General features: G+C 42.6%; 1 long non-coding RNA gene across 1 annotated transcript in view; it reads right to left on the bottom strand.

Annotated features, from left to right (window-relative positions):
* Nucleotides 1-2,127: 2,127 nt before the first annotated feature.
* LOC109283814 (uncharacterized) overlaps nucleotides 2,128-27,627 on the bottom strand; it is an 89,134-nt gene continuing 63,634 nt past the window's right edge. The window contains exon 6 of the long non-coding RNA XR_002091081.2: nucleotides 2,128-3,974. This is a non-coding gene — a long non-coding RNA (uncharacterized LOC109283814). The remainder of the gene's footprint in view (nucleotides 3,975-27,627) is intronic.

The raw sequence follows: 27,627 nt of genomic DNA, 5'->3' as shown, positions 1-27,627 counted from the left end.
TGTAACATTCCAACGTATGAAGGCAGCTGCTCTTTGGGCATATTCATCAAGATCATACCATTGCTTATAGATAAATTTATAAGTTTAGCTTAGTATCAGACGTGTCTGAAACAGAAGCAAAGGATTATTCCCTGCTGTCCTGATTTACTTCTCGTCACTCTAAGCACAACTCTTCCCTCATTATAGAAGGATGCTGAGCCTTATTCTGTTTTCTAGATCCCAAAACATCCAGCAGGGTCAGTCTAACTGCAAGGATTTTATGATAAATAAAGATCCACACATGACAAGGATCTTAAAATTGTTTTATAATCCAAGGAAGTGACAGAAAATGGTGGGCCAAATTCTGTCCACCTTTCACCCCTAACTGAAAGCAATGACAAAATGGTGTTTCTTAGCCCATGTCTAGAAATATATGTCAAATATATAATGCTTCTTAATATTATGTAATCATTCAAGTCAAGTGGATGTAAATACACATTTAAAAGTAAAATGTGCTTTAAAAAGTGAATCTCAGCAGTGATGCTGCAAGACTCCCTCAGGGATGCTGCAGCACATATGCCCGTGCAAGGCGAAAAGCGTACTACTCATTTCTCCCCAGCCCTGCCCCAGAGACCCACACACAAGGGGAACTTGTGGCTTCCTCCTTCCACCCTCCAGCAGTCTGTGCCCTGGCCACGCTGAGCAGCGTGGTACACCACAAGCAGGTGGCACAGAGCTATGTGTTTCAGCCTGTCTTATCCCCCAAAGCCTTGCATACTTCCAAGGCAAGTGGGAGGAGCTTTACAGGCAGGTGTGCAAATCCCTAGAGGAGCAGTTACAGTAACAGAAGCTACTCTTTCCCCCTTAGACATAGACTGAAGGCAGGGAGGTGGGTCCACCTGTGCCCTCCAAAGGCTCATTTGTTCTGTTGCCCCTGTCCCTGAGCCTTTGACCTCCTCAGTGATCCTCATGTGCCACACATTTGAAGCCCAGCATCTTGCCCCTGATGACTGGATGTCCTTGGACTCTATCCATTTTAGCCCCAAGGCTGGAGTTCAGGGGGGATTGCCCTGAGATAACTAAGGCTAGTGCCATGCGTGGGGAGTCCAGGTGCCACTCTAGGAACAAACATGCACAGAGCCAGGGGCAGCAACCTTAAGGGGTGACTATAATATAATAATGTAATTAATAAATACCACATTAATTAATAACATTATGCTTAAATTATCATATTAATTCTATATTTCTATTAGGCAGACAAGTTTCTTTGGGTAATTTTGATATCTTTTATTAGACCAACTCAAATAGTTGGAAACATTCTTCTTAGCAAGATTTTGGGTTTAAATACCCTTTGTCAGGCTGAGGAAGCCTCTGCAGTTGGTGTGTGCTCTTCCAGGATGGAATGAATAGTAAAGAAGCCAGAGGCTGCTATTCATGTAAGAAAGGCAGTCAGTGAAGATGTACATTGAGGAGTCAGGGGGTGAGAGACAGGCTATGGGGAGGACACAGAGATGAATGTAGCAGGTAAATAGTGGAGAGGTACCTGGGAAGTCAGATGTCAGGCAGGTTGTAATGTGTCATAAATCCAATGTCTATATTTAGTGCATGATTTGTTGTATCCAGGAGGTCGATGAAGTGAAGTTCATAGGCTCCTCTGTGAAAAGTGTTTTGTAAATTTCCTATGAGGATTAGAATGGAGAGATTGGTGAGAGTGGTTTTCTTATGAGAAATGAGCCCCCTAAACACCTAATATTTCTATTAATTTTTTTCATGAGGTGTTTCTGAATTGTGAAATGGAGAAATGAGAAATGCTGAATTATGAAATGGATAAATGGGATGCTGCTGAATTCTAAAATGGAGGGCCTTGAATCTAGAAAGCTGACAACCACTGGCTTAGATGGTTTTCTGACTAAACAAACATATACTTTATTGTTTGTATGAACTAGGAACATAATGACAGCTTCTATTGTAACAAGTAAGTAGGTACATAAAGCCTGCTTACTGAAATTTAGTTCTAAATGTTTTGGTTATTAACGTTTCTGACATCACATTGCATTTATCAAGCTTAGACATTTACATTTTTCTTTTTAACTATTAGCTAACCAACCTCAATTCATGAATAATAAAAAAGGAGCAACATTCCCTGTGTAAAAAGTAATTTTCTTTATTTGCAAAAGGGCAATTGAAGGTAAATTTATGATTAATCAAGTATATATAACTTAATGAAGATTGTCAACTCTGAATGATTACAACTCTGAATGACTGTCAACTCTGAATGATTAAAACACAGAACAATGTACGGTGTCTCAAAGTCAGTTCAAAACCATCAGATTGGCAATGGTGTGATGGAAAAGCTGTCACCCAAATTCAGCGATAAGATGTCATAAGACAAAGTGATTACATTTACACAGATCATTTGTCACAGTTACAATTGAGCCATTGGAATAGGACTTTTCCCTAAGATCAATGCTTTCTGCTTCAGCTTGACATTTATTTATGCTAACTGTGGAGACATTTATCTAGGCACAGGAGATCATTATCCTATGACATTGTTCAAGTTGATTCTCTTCTCTTAGTTACAGTTATGCTGTGAATAGTACACAGAAGTATACATTCCATCACTGAAATGACTGAATTGAATATTACACTTTGCTTCTTAAAATTCACAGTAAAAATATTACATTTGGCCTCAGTAGCTTATCATCATATTGATAGATATTTATATTCACTCTGAATGAGAAACTGGTTTAGTTTAGATCAATCTTCACACCAAACTGTAGCGCTGATATAGCCTCACACAAGAATTAGCCATCATTGTAATGAGTTTTGCTTACATAGGTATAATCAGGCAATTTAATACTTGTGTAAAAAAGGCCAGGTCTTCTGAGGGTGGAGAAAAACCATATCATTCCCTTGAAATCAAAAGAATTACTTTGGTTTGCACCAGAGGATCTGGTACCTTTCAAATAAGCTGTGTCTTAAACAAACAGAAAGAAAGAAAAAACCTACCACAATTCAACTCTAAAATTGTAATTGCCCTAATTCAACAAAAAATAAATGAAAGAGGATTAAATTAAAGTGGTCATGCATGGAACTTACTGGAGAAGTGGCATTCAGTTCTCTGATCTGCTACAGATGACCTATGTCACCTTAGACAAATCATTTAGTTTCTCCATGCCACAGTAAACGAGTGACTTCCTTACCTCACATATTGTGGCAACAGGGGTCATGTTAAAACCCAAGACAGGTAGGTAGACAGACAGATCGGTCAATCTAAGACATCCTTCCTTAGCATCTTTAGTATTCCTTATGGGAAAAGTTCTTCGAAAATGAGGTAACATCCACTTATGTAAGAGGAAATTTAGAAATTTAAAGGAGAATAATTTGAAAGTTTTTACACATTCCCTTTTTAAATACTTCTTCAAATATAAACTGGCTTTTTCAGGTAAGACGGTTTAGAAATTATGAAGCATAGCTGTTGTATTTTATTATTTTGAAGTAAATAGATAAAATTTATTACCCATTGCACAAGATTTTTGAAAAAATGAATCATCCCCATTCAGCTTGAATGAGTCATTTTTGTCTTTTTATAGAGAAGATTTTTTCCCCTTTTATCAGTCTTCACAGTCATTGGCAGTCCCTCAATACAACAGCAACAGACTCCAGTAAATAGGGACGTCATTAGTGAATCTGTAGATGACTGAGGAAGCTGGTCTGAGATCTGTATGTTTGAATGCAGACATGGCAGATAGTAGATTCTTGTGATGTTAGCTCACAACAATTTCCTTTTGTTTTTCATTTATCCACCTTCAAAGTGAGGTCCTTCTCTTCTTTTGTGTCCTTGTGACAAGGTATTTAGCAGAATTTGCTAAATTCACTGGAATCTGACACAGTGGCACCATGAACGCTTCTGCTATGGCCTCACACGTATGACCTCTGGGCTGTCCAGTATGTGCCTTAGTACTCCATTGTGAGGTGAGTTGGTTCAAGATGTACTACAAGACATCAATCATTACAGCATCATTGGCAACAATTCAGTAATTGAGTCTTCCAGTTATTGAAGTTAATACAGTATAACATCATAAATCCGGATACCAAAATCTGGAATTATAAAAATTCCGTCACTTCCCCCAACTGCTCCAGCACTGGCCGCTGCTCCCCTCTGCCCTCCTGGACGCGGAGTGGAAAGCTTGCACACAGCAGCTGCTGCTGCCATTGACCATCCCATGCTACTACTCCATGTGTGGCCACTGCTTTGGGACCGGCCGCTGCTACCCCCCTGCTCTGCGACCGGCCACCGCACCAGTTTAAAAAATCCAGCATTTTCAAATTTCTGTCAAGTGCTCAGTCCTGAGTATGCCGAATTTATGAGGTTATACTGTATTTCATTTCTTCACAGTAAAAACCAAAATAATAGATTTTGTGTCTGAATTTGTAAGGGTTCTTCCCATTTAAAATGTCTGATGAGGCTAAGGATCCTATGAGCAAAAAGGTCTGAATTCCCTGAATTATGCATTTTATTGGTGCCAATTTAGGCTGCTTGGAAAGGTACGATTCAAAGTTTTGTGGGACAATTCAGTTTGGATGAGAAAGCACTGCCACAATGATCCTTGCTACAATTTATTCATTCACAAAAGAAATCATTTTGCAGTTCAAAAAATGAGATGGATTATATGACTTAAAGAAAGTTAAATTGGAAGCTCGTGATAGAATTTGAAAATAAACTCTCTCCTGAGAAGAGCTTAATAGGTATCAGATTTTACACTTCACAGGAAATCCAATGATAGCAATTTGAGTTTTGGTTCATTTTTTTAGCAGCTAGACTATCTTCTGGTTATTATTAATTTTGCTCCACATGAAGCACATTAACCTGCAGCCATGTGTCTGAGCTCAGAAAGCATCCCAGATGATCCTTTTGCCCTCTTTAACTTGTGCCAAAGATAAAATAATAACCTGTGTTATTTATTTTGAATCCTGAACCCATTTTGGGCTACTGATCTGACAGTTTGGTTATGAATAATTTGAGGGATAGTGGAGGGGAAAGGATAACACATTCAGACTTTAGTCTGACTGATTTTCCCTCTAGGACACAAATAGGTAAGCAAAACTTTCCACATAATATCTTGATTAGGTAATACTTTCTGCACCTGTCTATTGCATTGCAGGCAATGAAAGGAACATGATAAAACAAAAAAACCAGAAAAATAAAAAAACCCCCAAAACAAACAAACCAGCAGGCGAGCAATTAGAACTCAAAACTTTGAGTGCCTATCTAGATCCAAGTTAAGAGGGACAGTAATCACTATCACTTTCTTCCTTTTTTCTTCCTTTTTTATTGTACGCTAAAGCAGGAAGTTAGAAATCCTGGAATTTTCCCCTTCTCTTGAAGGTCCTATTCTCCTTCACAAACCGTATCCCCAAGTGGAATCATTTAAGTGAAATCAGACAGCTATAACAGAATTGGGGAGTGGAGGAGGGGCACTGTTCGTTTGTTAATTTTCCTGGACACAACCCACATCTCTACTATATCATGCCATTTTCAAATGTCCTTAAATTTTCTAAGTCTTGAGCTATAACAATAACCACAAAAACTTCAACCTTAAAAAATATGATGCTAGGAACATAGTCCCACAGGAAGCCATAATATAAAACAGAGTGTTTATGAGATTGCCGTCAGCTGATAGTCTTCTGAAAAAAGGACAGCAGCATATTCTCTAGAAATTAAAGGAACTACTAGAGGCTCTGCGTGCTTCTGTTTTTGTCTTGTTCTTTGGGGCTGCATGCACGCATCTAAGGCAACTTAACTTAAGCTATGTTGAAGCATACACAAGTACAGCTCCTTGATATGGTGGCATCCATTTTATGAGGCCTCTCCTGTAGTAGTCCCTTAGTCCCATCTTTATACAGGCTCCAGGGTGGGGGTGAGATTCTGAATACACATGACATTGGTGCTGCTGGAGCAGTCTGATTAAAATACATTGGAACAGGTGTTGGGCACAGGTATATGATATCACTCAGTTGACTGAATTATTATTTCTGAAAGCAAAATGATTTGGAAGGCAGTAATTCTAGATATTATGTTTCAGTTCCATAAAGAAGGCGAAATCTTAGCCTCAGTACCCTGACTTCTATATAGCCATTTTACCTACCCAAAAGTAAATGCAAAGTGTGTATTAATTGTGACTATTTGGAACAGGTAATATTCTGCACTCAATTTGCCTATGTTTAAATAAATGGAAAAGAAGAAAGGAGGTGAAGAGTTAGGCCCATAAAGTCTTGAAACAGAACTACTACATGGCAGGGTCTTTAAATAAAATAATTATATATCAGTATATCAGGGTAAATGCTCTTTATATACTTAAAACACAATTGTAGGAGAAAGGACAAACACATATAATGGAATTAATGGTGTTAACATGGAATTCACTTAATCTGGAATAAATAAATATTTAAGGTTGTTTAAAGCTAAGGGAAATCAATAAGTGACAAAAAACACTTATTAAACAATTACATGTTTGTAGCTATTATATTTGTCAATAATCATGATTAAGAGACTTCACACTAAACTTTACTTCAATAATCAATGATATTATGCATGCTTTGGCAATGAAACATCACTTGAATGCATCTACTGTATCAGTAGAACATTCAAATTTAAACTACTATAAAATAGCATGATTTTGATAAACTTCCCTTTGTTTTTGTCATTGTTATAAAACGAAGCTGGCCTAGTAGCAAACCCAACTGGAAAATGTACAGGTCCCTGGTCCCACATTAACTTTACCAAGCACTTGTTTACTAGATTAGATTTAAACTCAGAATTTGCATTCTAAACCTGAGACACTTGGATTTCTATTTATATGAAGATTTAAATGTAAAGGCAGCTGTAAACAAATGCTTGGAGATTTTCCTGATAACTAGGGATCTACTTAAACTGTGTAGCACCATTTTTGCTGTCTTTTTCACAGAGGCTTCCCCTGCTGCTGATTGGCTGAGGGGCCCTGGCAGCCCTGCCCCTCACTATTCTTATGTAGCATAGTGCATGGTTGTCAGTAGGGATCTACCCTATTTGTGATTTTACATTTTGTGGCAGCGAGAAGCCCCCACAGGCATCAAGGACAAACCCAGGTGTTCCTGGAGGGGGAGAGAGAGTACCCTGCACCCCAGGAAACTTACCATGTAGACAAGTGGGGGTGGAGCAGGAGCCACATGAGTCAGTGTTTTGCCGGCTCTTCAAGCAGCTGCTTCCCAGGTGGAAGCTGCTGAGGGAGGGGAGGAAGCCAGCTGGGAGCACGCGGGCCAGGCAGAGACTCTGGGCACTGGCTGTGGCAGTACAGAAGATACTGCTCCACAGCAAAGCATGGGGAGCAGTGTCTGGCATCAGGCTGGGAATGGGCAATCCCCAGCCCCTGAGCTTTAAGCTTACTAGAAGTGTCTCTTTTGGTTGAGGACGCCGAATGCCTGTAGCTCCGACACTTGAGACCATGGACTGAGGCTCAGACATATCAACATCCCAGCAACAGGCCGGATTACTGAAGTCAATGCTGGACCCCATAGTTAAGCGGGCCACCGTAGATCATCAGGGCAACGATCGGAATATCCAAGCAGTTAGCGAGTGGATGGGGTGTAGGGGAGGCAGAGCACCAAGGAACACCATGGCACACTTGTGAGTATCCCGTCTTCAGGTCTATAAGGGAAGAGAACACCACTGAACCCCCTCCTCTTCATATACCAACAAGTCATGGCAGACAAGTTGGGATAACCCAGCATAGGGGGTGGTGTAGTCACCACGCCTACTCGAGGAGTTACACATTTTTGCAGAAACTGAAAAATGCAGTTTCCACAAACCCTGAGAAAGTGGCAATCCTGTAAATTTGGCAAGGATTTGGAAAGGGAGGGGAAAATAAAAAAACTTACTAAAAATAAAATAGTCCTCAGGGCCTCATATCCTGCTGGAGAGGAAAGGCAAGGGGGGGGGGGGAGGCAGAGAGCTACTAGCATGAAGAGGAGCAACAAAGATGGTAGCTGCCACCTCACCTTGCATTGATGATTGGCCAAGAGGGCTGCCTATGATGTGGCCCTACCCCTGCTGCTGACTGGCAAAGAGGGCTAATAACCGTTCACTGTGCAACACAGTCCCGTTACCTTCTTTTAAAATTAGCTCAACAGGCAACTGGGTATTATCTTATCCTAGGGCAAGTATTTATGCTTGTAAACTACAAACACCATCAGGCAATTAACACTTCATCCTCTTTCTGTTTTTCAAAACAGGAGAGGTAAGCAACAGTTTGCATATTTGTCCATTGTTTCCTTGTTGTTTTTTTCTCTGTTATACCATGTTTTATTAGTTGTCTCCTAAGTGTATTGTAACTTAGGTCATGAACTCTTCTGAAAAGGAATGGGAGAGTCTCATCATTCTTGCCAACATCTTCTGCTTATAAGAAGGATAGCACTACAAAATCAATTGAGCATTTGGGGTCAACCCTGACTCAGATGGGGTTGTTCTTCTTTTGTAGAAGAGGTCAGGGTTCTGCAATAAGAAAGATATGACTAAAATAACAATGGAGCAGCTGTGCTCTTTGGATGACTGGCTGTGTATATAGAAATCTCATTTGTAAGTCCTGGAAAGTTACTCATGTCCAATAATTGTCACTGTATGAGGGCATTCAACCCAGAGCTTTATGTAAGAGGTATTCAAAAACTTTATTTGTAGATTTTCTGACAAAAAATACCACAGTTCAGATGCCATAGATCTCTTGCCCAGCAATATGTAATTATTTCATTGTCTCTTCTCCTACCTTCTTTTCAGAACTCGAGTTAATGATGCATGTGACTGATTCAGTACTTTAAGGAACAATTTCCAAGGCCCTAACATCTTGTCTTTTGATGAATTTTCATTATCAGTATATTCTGTTTCCTCTCCAAGGCAATAAAAACTGTAGCAACTAAGCATAAATAAACAGAGCAACAGGTATTTTGAAATATAAATGTTTGCATTTTTCTTGGTGACAAGAGCTTTGAAAGGTTGTGCTGGGAAAAAGAGGACTGCTGCTGGATTCTCAAGCCCTCCCCATGGATTGGAGCTGCCACTACGGTGGCAGGGGCTGCTAAAATCATAGCTGCCCCACTCTCAACGTACCTGACCCCTGCTTTTAAGAACTGAACCTACAGCAGGTGTTGAGTGGGATGCAAGAATGGGGTGTATGAGTGGAAGTTGGCAAATTGGATAACCAAAAAAACTGAAGAGGAATGGCCCCAGATGGTCTGCAGCTTTAACAAGGGAGTGCAGACCACTTAGGGACAGGTGTCTGGAACAGGTATCACTGAAAGGTAAAGCTCAAGGATGCTCTTCTACAAGGAACTAGTACGAAGGGTTTGTGTTGTGTTTTGTTTCAATTGAACTATGCATTTTCCTTGTGAAGAAGGAAGTTTAAAATGGGTGTTTTAAACAACCTCTTGCTCCAGGGCTGTTCTGGATGTCCCAGATGGACTTGGGGGGCTTTCCAAGGAAGTTCCCTCAGTCACGCATCTTGGGGTCTCTTGCCTGGGGCTGTTGGAGTAACTTGAGCTAGGGTTAGGGTTAGAGAACTGGAAAGGTTTAGAGATATAATTTTGCTTTGGATTAGTTTAACTCCCAGAGTTATATTTAGGATACAGGTAAGAAGGGCAGTCCCTCCTCATAAGACATGGGATGCGCCCTGGGGCCCCCACCTCAGGTTGACTCTAGATTGGTTCCCAGCACAGGGGTCACTTTTAGGAGTGGGACAGTACTTCTTGCTCCAAACTGTTCTGGCAAGTAGGGATCTAGCACCTTGGCTTCATGATGGGGTTTGGGGGCTTTCCAAGGCAGTTCCTATAGTCAGGCTGCTCTGAATCTCCTGCTCTAAATGTTTCCAATTCTCTAACTCAAATTCTAAACCTGGTTGGGACATGGCCAGAGCCAGAGAATAAGCAACAGTGGAGATGGGGGGGAAGTGGGGAGAGAAGAAAGAGGGGCAGAGGCTGCAGGGAGGCAAGATGGGGCAGCAGCTGTGGCTCTAGCTCCAGCAGAGGTCAATGAGGGAGGTGGAGCTCCAGCAGCAGCCAGCACCCTCCAACTACTGTCACAGTCCACCAGGCCAGCTATCCTAGTGGGTAGAGCTGGTCATAGAGCTAGGCATTACAGTGGTCAGAAGCCACAAGTCTGGAACCAAAATACCACATCAGGGTCAGAGGCTGGGAATCAGGAACTTAGTTACATGGACCAAAGGAAAATTCACAGGGCAAAGTTCAAGAGTAAGGCAAGCCAGGGTCAGAAATCAAGAAATGAGTCTGCAGGGAGAATCTAAAGTCTGAAATCTAGGAGCAAGCTGCAGGTAGGGTCAGAAATAAATGGAAGCCAGTGAAGTTCATGGAACAGGAGCTACTCAGAGACTAAAGACCAGTATGTTGAGCAACAGCATTCAAATGCTGGAGGATTTCCTTAAATACAGCTGCAGAACCAATCGGAAGGAACATGCTGGTGGCCAGCTGGCCTCGAGTAGTAGTAACTGGGTAAGTGCACTGGGCTGCAGGGCAGAAGCCTACCTGAGCCTTACAGAGCTGACCTAGGCAGTAGCATAGGAGACTTACACCTGCCACCTTGTATTCAAATCCAAAATGAGGGGCTATTTCACTATGTTAAATGGGGAAAACACCTTATCTTGGATTCAAGTAGATATGATAGCTTTTAAAACATGTTGTAAATGTTCTTAAACAATTTCAAAATGTCATTTTTCTTTTAAAATTCTCTCTCCCATTTCATAATTATATTTTTTTCAAGTTTGTAAAATGGGCCTGTAGCAGGCTGCAGCCTGGCTGGAAGCAGACAGAGTGAAATTCCAAGCCTGTCTTGGTGGACTGGGCCATCTGATGACAATAATTGACTAGCCCCATGACAGTTAAAAGCTCCCAGAGAGACACTGGGAAAACAGGAAGTTTGTAGGCAGAAGCTTGAGTGCTTTCCCTCAGTCAGAGAATAACTGGAAGCTGAATATAGCTGAGGGATATCCAAGAACCAACCCCTTGTCTAAGCCCTGAGTACTAGGGCTGTGCGAAGCTTCAGTCACTGATTTGATTCGGCAAAGATTTGGCCCAATTAAGCAGCTGAATCTCTGAATCTGAATTGAAACAGGAGACCCTTTAATCTCTTCAAATCAAATTGAACTCTCTGAATTGATTCAGAGAGATTCAATGATTCGGACACAGACACAGCTTTAAATGTTTTTTCTACATACCTCAAGGTACCAGGTAGCTCATGAAGGCTGAGATGGTGGGATGGATGGAACATCCCATGGGAGCACGTGGGAGTCCCAAGCGTCCTTGGCAGTGGACCCAGAAGTTGACCAGAAACACTTTCAGTCCACTTCCAGGTCCGCCATACAGCACGCGGGGGACCCTCCCCTCTCCCCCCAGCTCGGCAACTGGTGCCTCCTGGGTCTGGGGCGGGGGGCACCTGGGGTCCCCCTGTGGCCAATCACTGAGCCGGGGAGTACAGGGAGGGGAAACTCCCGCACGCTCATTGGTGGATCCGGAAGTGTACCAGAAGTACTTCCAGTCCACTTCTGAGTCTGCCGCTGAGCATGTGGGGGGGCCCCCCATGCTCCTGTGGGATGTTCCATCTGCCCTACCATCTCAGCATTCACAACCCATGCCTGTTACCTCGAGGTATGTACAAAAAACATTTAAAATTGTATCTATGGCTGAATTGCTGATTCTCCAAATCAGCATCAAATCTTCAGATTTGGATTCGGCCGAATCGAATCAGGACAGTGATCCAAATCAACTAATCGAATCACTGTTCCCTGAATGTGCACACCCCTACTGAGTACCACTCCAGAGTTGTTGCTCTCCTACAGGTCTGGGAAAGACTGGGAGTGAAGCCAATAGACTGAGTTTGCTGGAGGGAATGAGAGAGAGAGAGAAGGAAGAGTGCAGGCTAGTGGCTGCAACACTAATTTGTGTGTTTGTTTTATTGATTGTTTACATTGATTCCTGCAGGGAGGGAGTTTGCCCCAGAAAAACAAAGACTGTAAACAAGGACTGTAGAAGCTGATTAATTCCCCAACCTACTACAGGGTCTTTAAAATATCAAGATCACATATATTTTATGAGTTAATCCCTACCGCATTTAACAGGAAATTGCTTATCTGAAGTCCTTGTTTTGTTTTACTGCTAGTCTAACTCTTCTGTTACTAAACTAAAACTACATGTACAGGGTAAGCACTTTTACATTCCATTATAGGCATATAATAATCATCCCACAAGTGAGTGGTACAAAGCACTTCATTTTATTATACATTAGTCTAGGTCCTTCACAGACACTACAGTTTAATATTCTTCAGGAAACATTTACAAGCCAGGGTGAAAGGTTTCTATACTAACTTTGGCTTGTAAAAGAGTGTTCCAAAGTAAAATATATAGGAAGGTCATCATTCCCGTCCTTGACCATGGAATCCAAGCTAGATGCTAAGAAGGATACTCTTTTTTTATTATAAAGGTCATAATGCAAGGTCTATGTGGTTTTGACAATACAGATCCTGCTCTGGACAGGTGAAAGCACGGAGGAACTTGGAGCTAACGTTGTTCTTTCTTCTAATTTCTGAAAAAGACAGAAGGTTTTGGTTTGTTTGTTTTGGGTCTGTGTATTTACAGATCAGTACAGACACAAAATGAATTGGCATGTGATCCAGGTGTTGACCCCGAGAACCAGTGACTCTTCTTGTGAAGACAGAAGGCCAAATATCACAGCCCTTAATTAGACAACACTACCAGGCAGTAGGAGCTGTGACTTTAGGGAGGCATTTGTGGGTTTCCTGTGGAAAAGACCTAATGGTTTAAGCATTATGAAGATTTAGAGCTGTATTTTGGTTAATTAGGTGGTTTGTTATTAATAATTTATAGGGTACTTTTGTGGTGCATTATTCATACTTTTATACATTTTAATGTGATTTCTTTCTCTATCCTAAACAGAGATTAATGTTGTTTGAATGGGTCTCTTTATCAGAGAAATAATTACCCATTACTTGTTCATACAAGTAATTAATTCTGGAAAGTTTTAACTCTGAAAAAAATAAAAACCTCTTTTCTGTCTGAGCAAGTTTCTTACAACTATAGAATAGCTTGTTTTATTAAAAAAATGTATAAGTAAGTCACTCTCCTTACTGCGTCAAACAGGTGATTCAACACTACTCGTAGTTTCTCAAGGCAGTTTCAGTCTTCACAAAACAGCCTTGAATCCACAACAAAAGAAGCAAACCAAAACCCTCCATCCTTTCCAGAAAGTAGAAGAGAACAACTTTAACTCTGTGTTCCTCCTCAGCATTCTCCTCCTGGAGTTCAGAACTGTCTTGTGGCTCTACTCTCACCAGCTAGTCATCTCTTCCAGCTGGCCCTAGGCCTCCCCCAGGAAAACTATTACCTGCTGACAACCTGCAACTGGTTTCCAGTCATTGTTGGGGTGGGGGAGCACTTCCTTACAGTAATATTTCAGGTACTGTATTTACCCAAATCCAAGATGACTCTGAATTTAAGATGACTCCCCCAATAATTAGATTCTAGACACAGAAATCTTATACATTTGTTACAATTTTCCATGTCTAGAATCGAATTTTTGGAGGGTTGCCTTAAGATCACACCCTTCCCCCACTGCACTAGGACAAGCAGTGGCATGGGGCAGGTGGAGAAGCAGCCAGCAGGGAGTTAAGTCCCTCCTGTCACTTGGCCTCCCTGCTGCCCACATGCCCCATCTGTCCCTCCACACTTCCACATTCTAGTTCCTGCACTCCCTGTTGCCTGCCCCTCCTGCTTGGCTTCCCCTTTCACTTGTCCCACCCTCATGCCTGCCACCCCCTCCTATGAATGGTATGTGCTCCCTGAGACTGGGTGGGGCATGGCTGCACTGACAGTGGTGGAAGCACAGCAGTGGGAGCCCAGCAGCTGTAAGCTGGGAGCTCCTGCAGATGCCGCCGGCACTGTCAACAGCCGGTGGGTGGTGGTAGGCGCCAACCAGCAGTCGACGACCACCCGCAGGCACCACTGGCAGTGGCCACCAGCGATTCTGGACCACCCGCAGACACCGCTGGCTTTTTGCAGGTAGTGCATCACTACATGCAGGGGGTGCACCTGCCTTCACCCCTACGCATTGCCCCTGCCCCCTCCCCTGCCACACAGCAGCTGTTGTGGTGGAAGCAGTTGTGGCCCCAGCCATGGGGGCCAGAAGCAGCATGTGCTTCATGCTCCCTGTACTGGCCCAGAACAGGGCCCCAGCCAGACCTGGAGCTGTGAGAAGAAGCAGTGGCAGTATGGGGGGATGGTGAAGGGCAAAGGTTGTGAGGAGAGAAGTGGCTGTGAGAATGGATAGGGAGCAGTGGCTGGAGTTCTGACTCTAACCCAGGGGTTCTTTTACCCCCCATGCTGAATGACGAATAAATCTCATCTTGTATTTGAATACGGGAAATAATTGAAGCATCTCAAATTCTACATTTTGAAATTGGTTAGAAGCTGACAAACAGATCAATGTATTCTTTAATGAAACTGCCAAAAGAAATAATTGAATCTGTTACAAAAAAATTACTGCAGTTTAAATACGAACAAAAACATCAAGAAAACCACTCTCTCTCCAATCCTCAAAGGAAACTTAAAAAATACTTCCCAGAGATGAGCCTATGAACTCCACTTCATCAACCTCCTGGATACTAAAAATCATGGACTAAATGAAGACATTGGATTTATGACACATCATAACCTGCCTGACATCTGACTCCCCAGGTACCTCTCCACTATTTATCCCCCTTCTCTCCCCCACACCCAGCCTGTCTCTCACCCATTGACTCCTCAATCTACATCTTCACTGACTGCCTACCTTGTATGCATACCAGCCCAGCCCCTGGCTTCTTTACTTTTCATTCCATTCAGGAAGAGCACACACCAACTGCTGAAACTTCTTTAGCCTGACAAAGGGTTTTTGAACCTGAAACCTTGCTTAAATTTTTTTTCAACTTCTTAAGTTGGTCTAATAAAAGACATCAGATTCACCCAAAAAAACCTTGTCATTTTAATTAACACATTTTTTACAAAGTTCTATAATGTAGTATGATGCATAATGACTATTTATACTAGATCAAACCATAAAATTACATTAGTAGGATCTATCATGGCTTTAATTCATACCGGTATCAGATGCTTTAGGAGAGGATGCACAGAAAAAAAAAAGTGTGGTAAAAAGGTGTTTAAAAAAACCCAACAAACTAGAAAATGAATTGATAAATTGTCTACATAAATAATTTTTTCTTGCATGTATTCAGATATTCTCATTAGCTTTAAAAGGCCCCAGTTTTTCATTTACACTGTGCCCACTTTATTCCACCCTGACAATGTGGGGCTTGCTGTAAGTTACTTCCACTTTGCAGCACTGTACCAGTCTAAAGAGGTTGCAAAGTAATTTTATACCTAAAAATAAGATGAATAAATATGTAATGCCATGGGTGGTTCTAAAATTGTGTAAAGCAGGGCTGTGAGAGCTGTGACTAGTGCTGCAAGGGTGAATGCACCCCTGCCCCAGTTTCCCTGCACCTACTGAGATGGGTAGATGACACTGTGAAGCAGCAGCCAGGGACTTAAAAAAAAAAAAAAGCTCCTGAATCAAGAAAAAAAAATCATCACCCCTTTGCTATCTGTTCCCTCCCTCTTCATACTCAGCTGCACATCCCCTCCCCTCATTCTCCCTCAACCATGTTCACTGCTACCACCATTCCTGTGGTTCTTGACTGCCCTGGGAATAGAGGTAGCTCCAGAGCCATTCCTGCCCCACTTGAGCTGGGCTGTGTAGGGAGCCAGGCTCAGCTCAAGACACTGGCACTGACTGGGGAGAAAAGGTTCAGCCCTCCCTGTGCCTATTCCTGGGCTTGCAGGGAAACACACAGCAGGAACCAGGAAAGGAGGAAGAACTTACCCATTGCCGCTGCTGCCTCCGATTAGGGCAGCTCTACACATAGCCCAGCTGCAATGGGGCAGTAGCAGTTCTGGAGCTCTCCCTACCCCTGTGTTATCCAGGGGCAACATTAGTTGTGGGTGGAAGAAGGAGGAATGGGAGGAGAAGGGATATACCACTGAGCAGGGAGGGTAAGGGATGGTGGCGGGAATACTTACCAGCTTCAGGGACAAAAAAACTCTGGAGCTGCTGATTCCACAGTGTGATCTAAAAGGGGAGGAGGGGTGCAACTGTGCTATTGCACTTCTAGAACTTCCCCATCTAATGCTGTTTGTAATCTAATAACACTTAGCTTTAGATGCTTTGTAGATGAAGAGTCCTATTGATCACTTGTGGTATGTTTACTGCTTATAAACATACCCATTTGTTTATTGTTTTTAAATGTCTTGCCCTTCATTTTCACTGATTATTCCATTTTTCTCATGTTTTGGGTAAAGTAAACAGATGTGTCATCTGTTTCTTAGTATTATTCATACTTTTGTGTCCTTTTCTCCTGTCCCCTCCAACCAAGTTGTCCCAAGACTAAACACTGCTAGTCTTTATAATATCGTATAAATGTTGTTATTTTTTTATACTGGTGTCCCAAATTAAATGGAGTGTACCAGGTGAAGTGACATCCTTGGCTATACAATATTATGATAGTTTCAGTGTTGTTTTTATTTTGATTATTTTACTTAGCACAATGGAACAGAAATATTTATTGAGCTGTCTACAAGAATTACAAAAGGCTTTAGTCTGCAATGTAATGAGAAACTGCTCTTTTTAATTATTATCTTGATATTTCTCCTGTATGCCAATGGGAGATGAAGAGAGAGCAAAGATCAATGTAAAAAACTCAACAAGTAAACCACTTTATTCACCCAGGGGGAAGTGAGATTTATTTCTGCTTTCAAGCCAAAAAAATAGTTTTAGTAAACTGGGGAGTTGAGTTTTAAGGGCCATCTCTGGCATATTAGGAGCTATGTCCCCAGTTGCCATAGCACAGGTACAGTTGAAGTTATTTGCACAAAAATGAGAGCATATAGGTGATTTTCCTCCTTTGTTTCAGTTTCTGTTGTGCCCCCATTCACACACAGGTTAAAGAGATCAAGATAAGCTTAAGAATTTTTTTCAGGTTTATCTATTATTAATGTACATTTCACTGAAATGAAAGTCAATTAATTTCTCAGTTGTTAGTTCTTCTTATGCTAATTCAGGATTCAGCTTTGCAAGGCACAGAACATTTTGCTCCTAGCCAAGCAGGACTCAAAACAACCTCCTAACTTGAAGCATAGGAAGTCAGGGCAACTGCTCAGTCTTACTTTTACTAAGAATCCATGTCATTATTGATGTTAAATGTTTACATTCCAGCTCTCCAGCATTTAGTCTTACCTCCTGTCATGTTTTAATTAAGGCTTTCCTGATGTAATCCTGGTGCATGAAGATGGCACCCTATACATGCAAATTCACTGAGGCTCTGGAAAGATGTAGGATTCCAATTCAAGTTGCAATGCAGGAACAGGGTTTTCCATCATAAGTATTACACGATAGAGACACTGGGCCTTGTTCTGTTTTCATGTACTGCATTGGTATTACCCCACTGAATATGATTTTGTTCTCATTTGCAGCATCACCAATCCAGATTTACAGTTAATGTGTTCTAATTAACATAAGAGCAGATAAGAGACCACTGGGCAAATATACCTGTGCACTTTCATGAACAATAGCCTATTTTACTGTGCATTAAAGCATCATGTAAAAAAAGTGCAATTATGCTAACATACAGTAAAATAAGGTACTGCACATCAAGCATTACTTTTAAAAAGTGTGCTTTTGGTCGTGTACATTAGAGCTGCCTAATTCACATTTATTTATACCTCACATTAGAGGTACTAAATTTAATGCGCATTAAGAAAAGTGCATTAATGCACATGTAGACACGCCCACCGTCAACAATATAGTTTGTGACTATACCAGTAGAAATAAAGAAATTTTTTGTTTTCAATAAATTTTTGAGGGAGTTTTTCATAATTGTCTTTTTACACTGTATCTTGTCTTCCACTGCATGCAAGTTATGATTTGAAATACATTATGCTTATAATACGTTACTTAAAAGCTTAAATATGGTCTGTTGTATTGAAAGCATTTGTACTAGTGGTAAGTAATATCAGATAAGTGTTTTTTGAGAGTTTCCCTGTGGAGCTTTGATTTCTCCAGCAGGACAAATGAGAAAATTAATTGATATCAAACAGTGTTTCAGCAATGGTATAATCATAAGAAAACAGTAAGTTGACATGCACTTTTTAATATTTAGGCAGAGCATTTATTATATGGACATAATCTAGACTTGAGGTCCCTCCAGAGTCATATGCTGATCTTTTTATAACCTTACAACAACAACAAAAATTTTACAATTATACCAAGACAGACACTGAATACATGAGACACTGCAGGCAATTTTAATTATAGTGGCTCCCAAGAGCAGCTCTAATTCAGGTGCACCCCCACCCTGGAGTACATATAAAGACAACCATTGGGACTGGGGTCCAGCCTACCAACTCAAGGAAGAGCACCTGTGGGGAAAGCTGTCAGTGCCAGTGATTGTAATGCAGTAGTCATCCTGCTGGTCTTCCAAGTGCAAGTTCTAGTGTTCAAGGCTCTAACCAGTGATTGCTTGCTTTTAAAACTTTTGCAGGGTCTTTGAGCATCCCCAATCAAAGAGTCTCACATAGCAGAGTCCTGATACAGGTCCCTGTCTAGCAGTGCAATGGAAGCATCACTGTTCTGAGTACAAGGTCCTGTCCACAAGGGGTGTCACACTCTTGGGCCCTGTGCTGCTCAAGCCCTTGTCTGGGGTCCTGATAGCAGGTAGCCAGGAGTTCAAGATGCTCTCCCACCTGGTACCTTGGCAGGGTGAGAAGCCAGTTTAGATTGGTGGCTGCTCAGGCCTCTTTTTTCTTCCTCTTCTAGCTCAGGAAAGAGCAGAGCAGTGCCCATTTCTGGGACCACCCAATTACTGCCACTAGACTGCTTGACAAGGCTTATGCTGTTAGATCTGTGTAGAGTGATTTGTTTCAAGTGAAGATGGTTTAGCTAATTGAGGGATGGCTCAAGGCAGGCCACATCTAGACAGCCTTATAAAAGGCAGTCCTTTGCAAAGAGTGGGAGGAGTGAACAGAAAGGGTATGTGCCTGGAGTTTGTCATGGAAGGGAGTAAGGGATCATGCGACTCTGTATGCATGTGTACTTCTTTGTTTTGTTTTCCACAGCTTTGGTGTCCACCAGGAACATAGGAGGCATAAGTGGAGACTGGATCAGTAGCTCTAATTTGCACAAAACTTGCAATGCTTGTATTCCTCCAAGATAGTTGAGGAATTGCATTTACTCTGCACCAAGAGTTACATTTAATCTGCACCAGGTGTAAGATGAGGTCCATCTTGCAGGAAAAGACTGAAAGGTTGAAAGCACATGCTATCAGGGGAAATGAAGACTTCTTGGATAGGAGTCATGAAAAGCTAGCACAGGAAAGGCCAAAGAATGTGCAAGACAAGTGGCAGAGAGCAGGGTCCCCAGAATTCAAGAGGAACAAATTGAAGTCAGTAACCACTTTCCAGCACCTTGTTGGGGTACAGTTAGGGAAAAGGCAGAGGTGAGGAGTGGTGGTTGATGACTCTCTTCTGTGGGGTATAGAAGCATCAATTTTTCATCTGGATTTGAGGTCCTGGGCGGTGTGCTATTTGCCTGACGTCGATATTTAGGATATCACAGAAAAATTCCCAGAACTCATCTGTCCCTCAGAGCATAACTCTTTCCTGCTTTCCCATGTAGATATCAATGATACTGCCTACTCAATGATACTGAGCAGATCAGAAAAGAATATGGAGCTTTTAACAGGAAAATTAAGGAGTTTGGAGCACAATTGGTGTTCTCATCAATCTTCCCAATGGATGTTAAGGGCAAGGCAAGGACTACTGCATCATAGAAGTAAACACATGGCTGAGACTGTAGTGTGAACAGGAAGGCTTTGGATTAGTTGACAATGGGCAAATGTTCTGGAGGACTGCTATCAAGAGATGGGATCCATCTGACCAGAACTGGAAAGAGCATCTTTAGGTATGTGACAGGGAACCCTAGCTCTGTTACAAGGAAACAAAGCAGCCCCTTTAAGGCCAGAATCTTCAGCTGATGGCTTACCAGCAGGGCAGGGATTAAAGGGTAGCCCTGCAGGTTGGTCAGCTGACTGTGAGAGCTCAGGCCAGAGCTATATAAACCCTGAGCTACGCCAGCCAGGGGGTAGCTCAAGCTGTGGCAGAGTGTAGACTCCTAAAGACTCCAAGAAAATGTGAAGCAGCCCTGCCAGTGAGAACACCAGGCAGAGTGACACAGAGGTGTGGACATGGGTAAGCGGGCTAACTGCCTCTATTACTTCTGCTTTGTTATAGCCCAGGGCTTAATGTTTATGTTGTAGTTTAATCTGACGGTTTGTAGCTGAGGCTGTAGGGGAGGTGAAGGCCTCATTAGTGCCCACAGGGGCACAGCTTCATGGGTCAGAGGGCCTGGTACCACAGAGGATGCATTTACACAGGGCAAGGGGCCAAGAGATGAGTCATATTGATTGAACCTAGTGCCTCAAAGCCAGGCCCAACGTAGTGGTCTGAGCTGGATGGGTTAGGTATATAAAAAGGGGCAGAAGGTGTATTGGCTGAGACCCCAACAGAGTGAGTAGAAGATGCAAATATCATGCCCCATGCCTTGTAGGTGTTAATGGAAGGTTAGAGTCATGCAAATAGCCCTTCAGGCAGGAGCTCATCACCTCCAGGTGTTTGAGCCAAGACCAGTTCTGGGAAGCCCTGGGGCAGCCTCCCTTTTAAGAACCCAAAGTAAGAACAAGTCGTGGCAGATGAGTGAAGGGGAGTCTCTTCCTAGAAGAAGATTCTAATAAAGGGACTTTGGGGTGCTTCCAGGTGTGCTCAAATTCCTCGGAGGATAGCACCCTGTTACAAGGTATTGTCTGGCCAGCTTAGGAAGGAGGGCTTTAAACTAGATTCCAAAGGGATGAACAAAACTCTCCAGGAAAGAAAAAAAATTTTAGTAGAAAGCTCATTGATCTTTGGCCAGACTGGTCTCCCTGCTTCAGTGCAATGACATCTGGCTTCAGCATCCCATGTCTGTTAAGAGATTCATGGCCCTAGTGATTTGGAAGTTGGCACATACAGCCTCCATTCCATCAACTGGTTTGTTGTAGAATGGACAATAGCCACAACTGCTGTACACAAAGTGTGCAATACCATATTTGAAGAGCTGAGGCCTTGGTTCATCTTACTTGAGGACCTATAGCAGACCCATTACTGGGTCTGAATAGATGGGCTTCCCAAACTGCAAGGGAGCCCTAGATGGGAACCACATACCCAAAGAACACCTTAAAGTTTATATTCCAGGCAGTCATGGGCCATAGAGGGCACTTCACTAACATCAGACCAGGTACATGACATCCATGTATTCAGGAAATCTGATTGCTTGCAGATGATGGAGTGGGGGAGTTTCACCCCTAGTGCTCCCACCATGGGTAGAGCTAGATAATGTAAATGGATCATCCCATGGAGTGGGAGTAGAAAGGCTGGGAGTAGTACATTCTGGGATGCTGGTAGACTGGAGTAGTCCAACAATGCTGAATTTGTATTACTTAATATTCCTCATGCAAAAATGTTGTAACTTTGCTAAAATACAAGCCTATCTAGCAGGAGTTTAGGTTGTAGCCGTGTTGGTCTAAGGACATAGGCAGACAAGGTTCTTTGGGTGAATTTGATATCTTTTATTAGACCAACCCAAATGGTTGGAGAATAGTTATTAAGCAAGCTTTCGGGTTCAAAAACCCTTCATCAGGCTAAGGAAGCTTCAGCAGTTGGTGTGTGCTCTTCCTGGATGGAAGCCTATCTAGCATGCATTTTACCACTCAAATGCATGTCATTCATGTTTTAACTGCTGTAATATAGGGACTGTTACTGGTCCCTGTTCGGGAGAAGACGACAATGAAGTACTTGAGATGGATGTGCAGCACATGGTGTGGTTTGATGTCATTGCGTGGTGGGCTGCTTGAAGATCTTCCAGAACCAGGGACATTCCTGAGTGACTTGCCTGCCCAGAAAGATCTATAAAAGTGATACGGGTGAAAGCTGTTGCCTTGGAGAGGAGTGGTGTGGGATTTTGTGCCTATGGCAAAGGCAATGTGGCCATAAAAAGCTTGGACAACTTATGGGGAGGGTCAGTCTTTGGCATGGGACAGTGTATGTTCCCTGCTGAGATCAGAGGGGTGACAGTAGAACAAACCCACTGAAGTTCTAAACTGGGTGACCAGTTTTCAGCAACCAAAAGATCAGGTCGCCAAGTCTCCTGTTTGGTCAGGCATGGACAGGGTGTGAGGGAGTGGTGGAGCCCTGCAACTGCAATTACCATGTCAGGTATCTACCATCAAATGCGAGTCATCTGTTTTTCTTTTGGGTATATTCTTTTTCTCCCAACAAGTTTTGGCAGGAAGGTCCTGAAGGGGGACAATGACTTAATGGGACAGCAAGAGAACTAGAAAGGTGCCCTGTAACAGAACCCTATACCAGTGCATATAATACATTCCTAGTGTACCAAAGGATATAGCCTTGAGATTTCACTTTTTGCAGGAATAGAACAAGAGGGGATTCCCTAGATTGTGGAGTTCAGTGCTCTATAATTAAGGTCCAAAGCTGTCCACAAGAAAATCACTCCAAACTACTGTTCCACATCACAAGACACGACACCCCCCACACACTATAAGAAAATGGAAACATTTGAACTGAAACAAAATACTTCAAACTGCACTATACCACAGGAAAGGAGCAGCAGACCCCAAGGCTGTTGCCAACGCTTTGGGCTCCTGCAAAGCCAGGAAAACTATCCAGCAAAATCTACCCAGATGATTCTAGAAAGTAAATCATGTTCTATCTTGTAAAGAGAGGTCCAAAAAAAAGGGGGGGGGGGGGAAGAAATGTGTTTACTACTAATCAGACTGGTGAGGGGGCAATTTTTTTTCCGAACACCAGGTCTGGGGTCAGTTTTACCCTGACCTTGTAAGGGGGACATATCTGAAAAGTTCTCTGGTGCCATCACCAGAGGAACCACACATCACACCCCTGTTGCTAGCTGTAGCCATTGTCTGTGCTTCAGACTAAGGTGGGGGTAGGGGGGGGAGAGAGAGAGAGAGAGAGAGAATGCAGAAGCTGGACTGTGCATCAACGTGACGCAAACGGGGAACACTCCATACCTTGTACGACTGTCCTTCAGCCCCACAACCTGCTGCTTGACTACTGAGAACCAGCCGAGTTTTACCTGTTGGCCAGTTCCTTGGTCCAAAACACTTCAGCTTCACTTGTCCCAGTCCTTGTCTTGCCTGCTGTTAGCAGAGGAAGCTTGGTCAAATTTAAGAACCATGCCCTTTTTCCAGCTTGTACAAGAAATGATGGGTTCCCTCCTCCATGGAAGTGGCAAGCCTGTATTGTCAAATGCTGATTTCCTACTTACCACAGAAAAATAATAAGGTATAAGAAACAGAAAAATATTTGCTACATAAGCCCGAAAAATCAAAAAAGTGCAATCATATGGAAATACAGAGAGGTATAAAAGCAACACTATAAGAACTAGTTTTGATCTTGTTCTGGCTTGCTCTACTGACTAAAATGCAGCTGTTGATTCTGACTATGTCAACGTTTTCTGTAGACATCTTGTCAGCTGGGGTGCTAAATCACCTAATGCCCAGGGATCCTTAGACAGCCATTTGCTTTTGAAGCCATGTCTTAAGTACTGAACCTTATCTGCTCATCTGCATACTTCTACTGAATTCTTGAGGAGTCTGTGTATATTATGCATATAACTTCCTCCCCCAGATATGTATCTGTTTGACAGGCCAAGCATCTTCCTAATCCAATTATATCAAGGAAATATTTACATCCTTTTAGATGAATTCAATATCCTTAGCCATCAATTATCCTGGAGTTACAGACTCTCGCTTAGTCTCTCCACTCTCCATTAGATCTTCTGGTTTTCTAACTGGCTCAATCATACACTTTGCTCACCTTATGATCTACTGTTTTTCTGACCTGGCTTGTTTCTAGCCTCTGCTTGCCCTCTCCGATTCTGATTTCTACTCACATCCAGTAACCGATCCCTGATTAGCCCCATGCGTGGCTGTCCATGCCCTGCAACTGACAGATGGATTATAGGTTTTATAGTAATAATTCTGTTTTAAATATGTTCATGTTACTATAATGTTGTGTGCCTTAGTTTCCCCCTAGTGAATGTATACAGAGGGGAAAATTGGGTCAAAGAGACAGGAGCCAGAGGTACCTACATGCAGGACAGGACAAGATGCATGCAACATGCTGGAGTACATTCACACCTTCAAAGATGTCCTTCAAGCCACAAACCCCTCTCTCCTGCCTGGGGTTAGTCACTGAGAACAAGCTGAGATGCATCAAAGGTATCAACTCCTTAGCCCAAGGCTCCTCCAGTCTTGTCTAGACCTTGCCAGCTCTTGGCAGAGGAGATTTTGGCAGTTAAAGAATAGCACCTTTTATCCACCTTGTGCTAGAAATGTACAGATCCCCCTCCCCTGCAGAAGCAGCCAGCCTGTATACTCAAATGCTCTGCAATCATACTTACTACAGACGACAGGTAAAATATAAGAAATGGCAAAAAAAAGGCTTATTTTGTAGATAAAAGAAACCATGACAACAGTAGATGTAGTTTAAGCACAGACATGGATCCAAAAAATAATCGGACAATGAACTGATCTTACCCCTATATCTTGTTCCTCAAAATGCCGTTCATAACTCTAACCCTCTGTCAGCTTCCTGCAAACCAGTCTGTCAGCCTGCACTTGCCAGCTGGAGACATCCAAAGCTCCATGGATTCTTAGACAAAGTTTGCTTCCCCAAAGTAATTCTCAAATCTTCATCCTTATCTGCTCATCTGCATACTTCCACTGAGTTCCTGGAGAACATACTATACCTACAACTTCCTCCCTCAGATGCTATCTCTGTGACAGGTCAGAAGTCTTTGCTGGTCCAGTTTCAACAAGGAAATATCAGCCATGAAGATTGCTAATCACAGTGAATTATACTCTCTTACTTATTCTTCTCACTGTGAGAAATGTCAGTCTTTGATTAGACTGGTTCCAGGTGTTAGCCTTGCTACCGGCCTTCCTTTTTAAAATGTAAACTTTCATTATTTGGCATAGCCTGAGCTTGTAGCAGAAAAGGATCTTGGTCATTATTGATTCCAAGATGAACATAGGCCACCAATGTGAGGACGCTGTCAGAAAAGCTAACCACACCTTGTCAAGCATCCACATATGCATCATGAGCAGGTCCAAGGAGGTGATCCTCCCACTTTATGCGACATTAGTCAGGCCGCAGTTGGACTACTGTGTCCAGTTCTGGGCGCCGCACTTCAGGAGGGATGTGGCCAGCATTGAGAGGGTCCAGAGGAGGGCCACTTGCATGATCAGGAGGCAGCAAGGCAGGCCCTACAAGGGGAGGCTACGGGACCTGAACTTGTTCAGCCCCCACAAGAGGGGATCTGGTGGCCATCTATAAACTGGCCAAAAGGGACTAGCAGGCAATGGGGGTCCCTGTTTCCCCCAAGCACTACTGGGTGTAACAAGGAATAACAGTCATATATTGACTGAGAGTAGATTCAGGCTAGATATCAGGAGGAACTACTTAATAGTCAGGGAGGCTAGGAGCTGGAACCAGCTTCCAAGGTAAGTGGTGCTCACTCCTATCCTGGGGGTCTTTAAAAGGAGGCTAGATAGACACCTCACCAAGGTTGTTTGACCCCAGCATTCTTTCCTGCCCAGGGCAGGGGGTCGAACTTGATGATCTGCTCAGGTCCCTTCCAACCCTACCTACCATCTATGAAACTATCCTGCTATTAGTCCTACAGGCCACAACTTGCACTTTGTAGTATTTCTGTTACTCCAGTCCAAAAGGCCATCTATTTATTCCTATTTTTCAGTCCTCCTCAGTGTTGGCAATAGTGAATTTAGTCTCCAAATTCGTTTTTGCATTAAGGTCACTTGTAAAAAATATTAAACAGGATTACCCTAAGGCAATCCCCAAGGAGCACGCTAGAAACTTCTCTCAATCTGGATAGCTGCCATTTCAATAAAGAACACTGGAGGGTTATTTTTGGTTTTGGTTTTTGGTTTCAGTTTTTTACAGCCTGATCCTTACCCACCTGCAGTTCTAGTATTGACCCCCATTTTTTTTCTTCCTCAAAACAACATGGGGAAAGTAATTATTTAAAATTAGGTAGTGCCCAAAGACTTCTAGTTAGCATTCCAACTCTGTTCTGCAACTGTGCACATCCATAACTAGATATGATTATCACAAAGTAAGCAATCAGTCCGTTGCCCCAGATCTCCCACTGTGAGACATGCTGAACTGGGTACTCATGCCCACAGCGATTCACACACAACTGTACACTAGTTCTTACACACTAACATTTTGGAACAGTTCAACTACAGTGTATCAGTATCTGGACCCTTGGTAGTATCCAGTAAAAGGTCCTGGGCAATGAGAACGTAGGATAATTTACCATTAATTGTTTAGTCAAAAACCTTGTGGTTTTCCAATTTTCATCCTCTCTTGGGTTTGTATGAATCATAGAATTGGATGTACTGTTTCAATTAACAAGTTATACTGGTAGCCTGCTCCAGTGAGAGATACCTGGGAGTGCCCTCAGTCATCCAGGTTGAATTTAACTGAGATGTTTGGTTGGGTCTGGCACCCTTATAGAGTGATAGAGCATTCCTCGAGGAGAGAGGTGGCAGATGGGAAATAGAGCAGAAAAATCTCATTTCCTATATACAGTGAACTTATACAGTTCATTCTTCTCTGCAAAAAAACTCAAAGGCAGTTTTACACATGATCCAAGGGCACTTTAATTAGAGAGGCTCTGAGAGTCTTGTATATCCTCAATGATGAGCTTTAATTCAAGTGCCCCTGCTGCCACTTAAGTGGGGGGAATGCTGATACATGAGACATATATAATTACAACATGTTGGAGTAGCCTCCACACTCATGTACAGGCACCCCAACTGCTCTGTTCATATATTAGCAGAAGAGTATAAAGAGATTTAGGGGGAAATAGTGTGGTCTCATAGTCTACTTGAAACCTACTAAGTATGCTATAGCATGACACCATGGCAACTAATCAATTATGCCATCTCATTCTTTTTACGTTCCCTTTCATACAATTATTTGTAGCACAATGTTACCTTTATTTAGGCTGCCTGCACCCATGCTTTGGAGGTCCCAGGGGTAGATGACCTGTGACTGGGTATGTTTTCACTTTCTGCTTTCTCTTCTCTCCTAAACATGAGTTCAACAAAATTCAATAGCTTGCAGTTGACTGAAATCTATAGTGTGGTTTTCTGACTACAGCAGCGAGGGGAGTGCTTGGACCTATGCTTTTTTGTTTCCCTGAGTCTGCCGGAATGGGAGGGGAACATATGAGGGGGACAGTCAAGTAGGGAGTGAGGATGCAGCTGATAGTTAAAAAAAAAACTATCAAGCGGTGACAAGGAGCTTACTGATTTTAAAAGTGCCAACAAAACTGGGGGGGGAGGCAGT

Source organism: Alligator mississippiensis, chromosome 3, assembly GCF_030867095.1.
Source record: "Alligator mississippiensis isolate rAllMis1 chromosome 3, rAllMis1, whole genome shotgun sequence".
NCBI classification, from domain to species: domain Eukaryota; kingdom Metazoa; phylum Chordata; order Crocodylia; family Alligatoridae; genus Alligator; species Alligator mississippiensis.
Note: the sequence above shows the minus strand (reverse complement) of the source record. Positions and strands in the feature narration are given on the sequence as shown.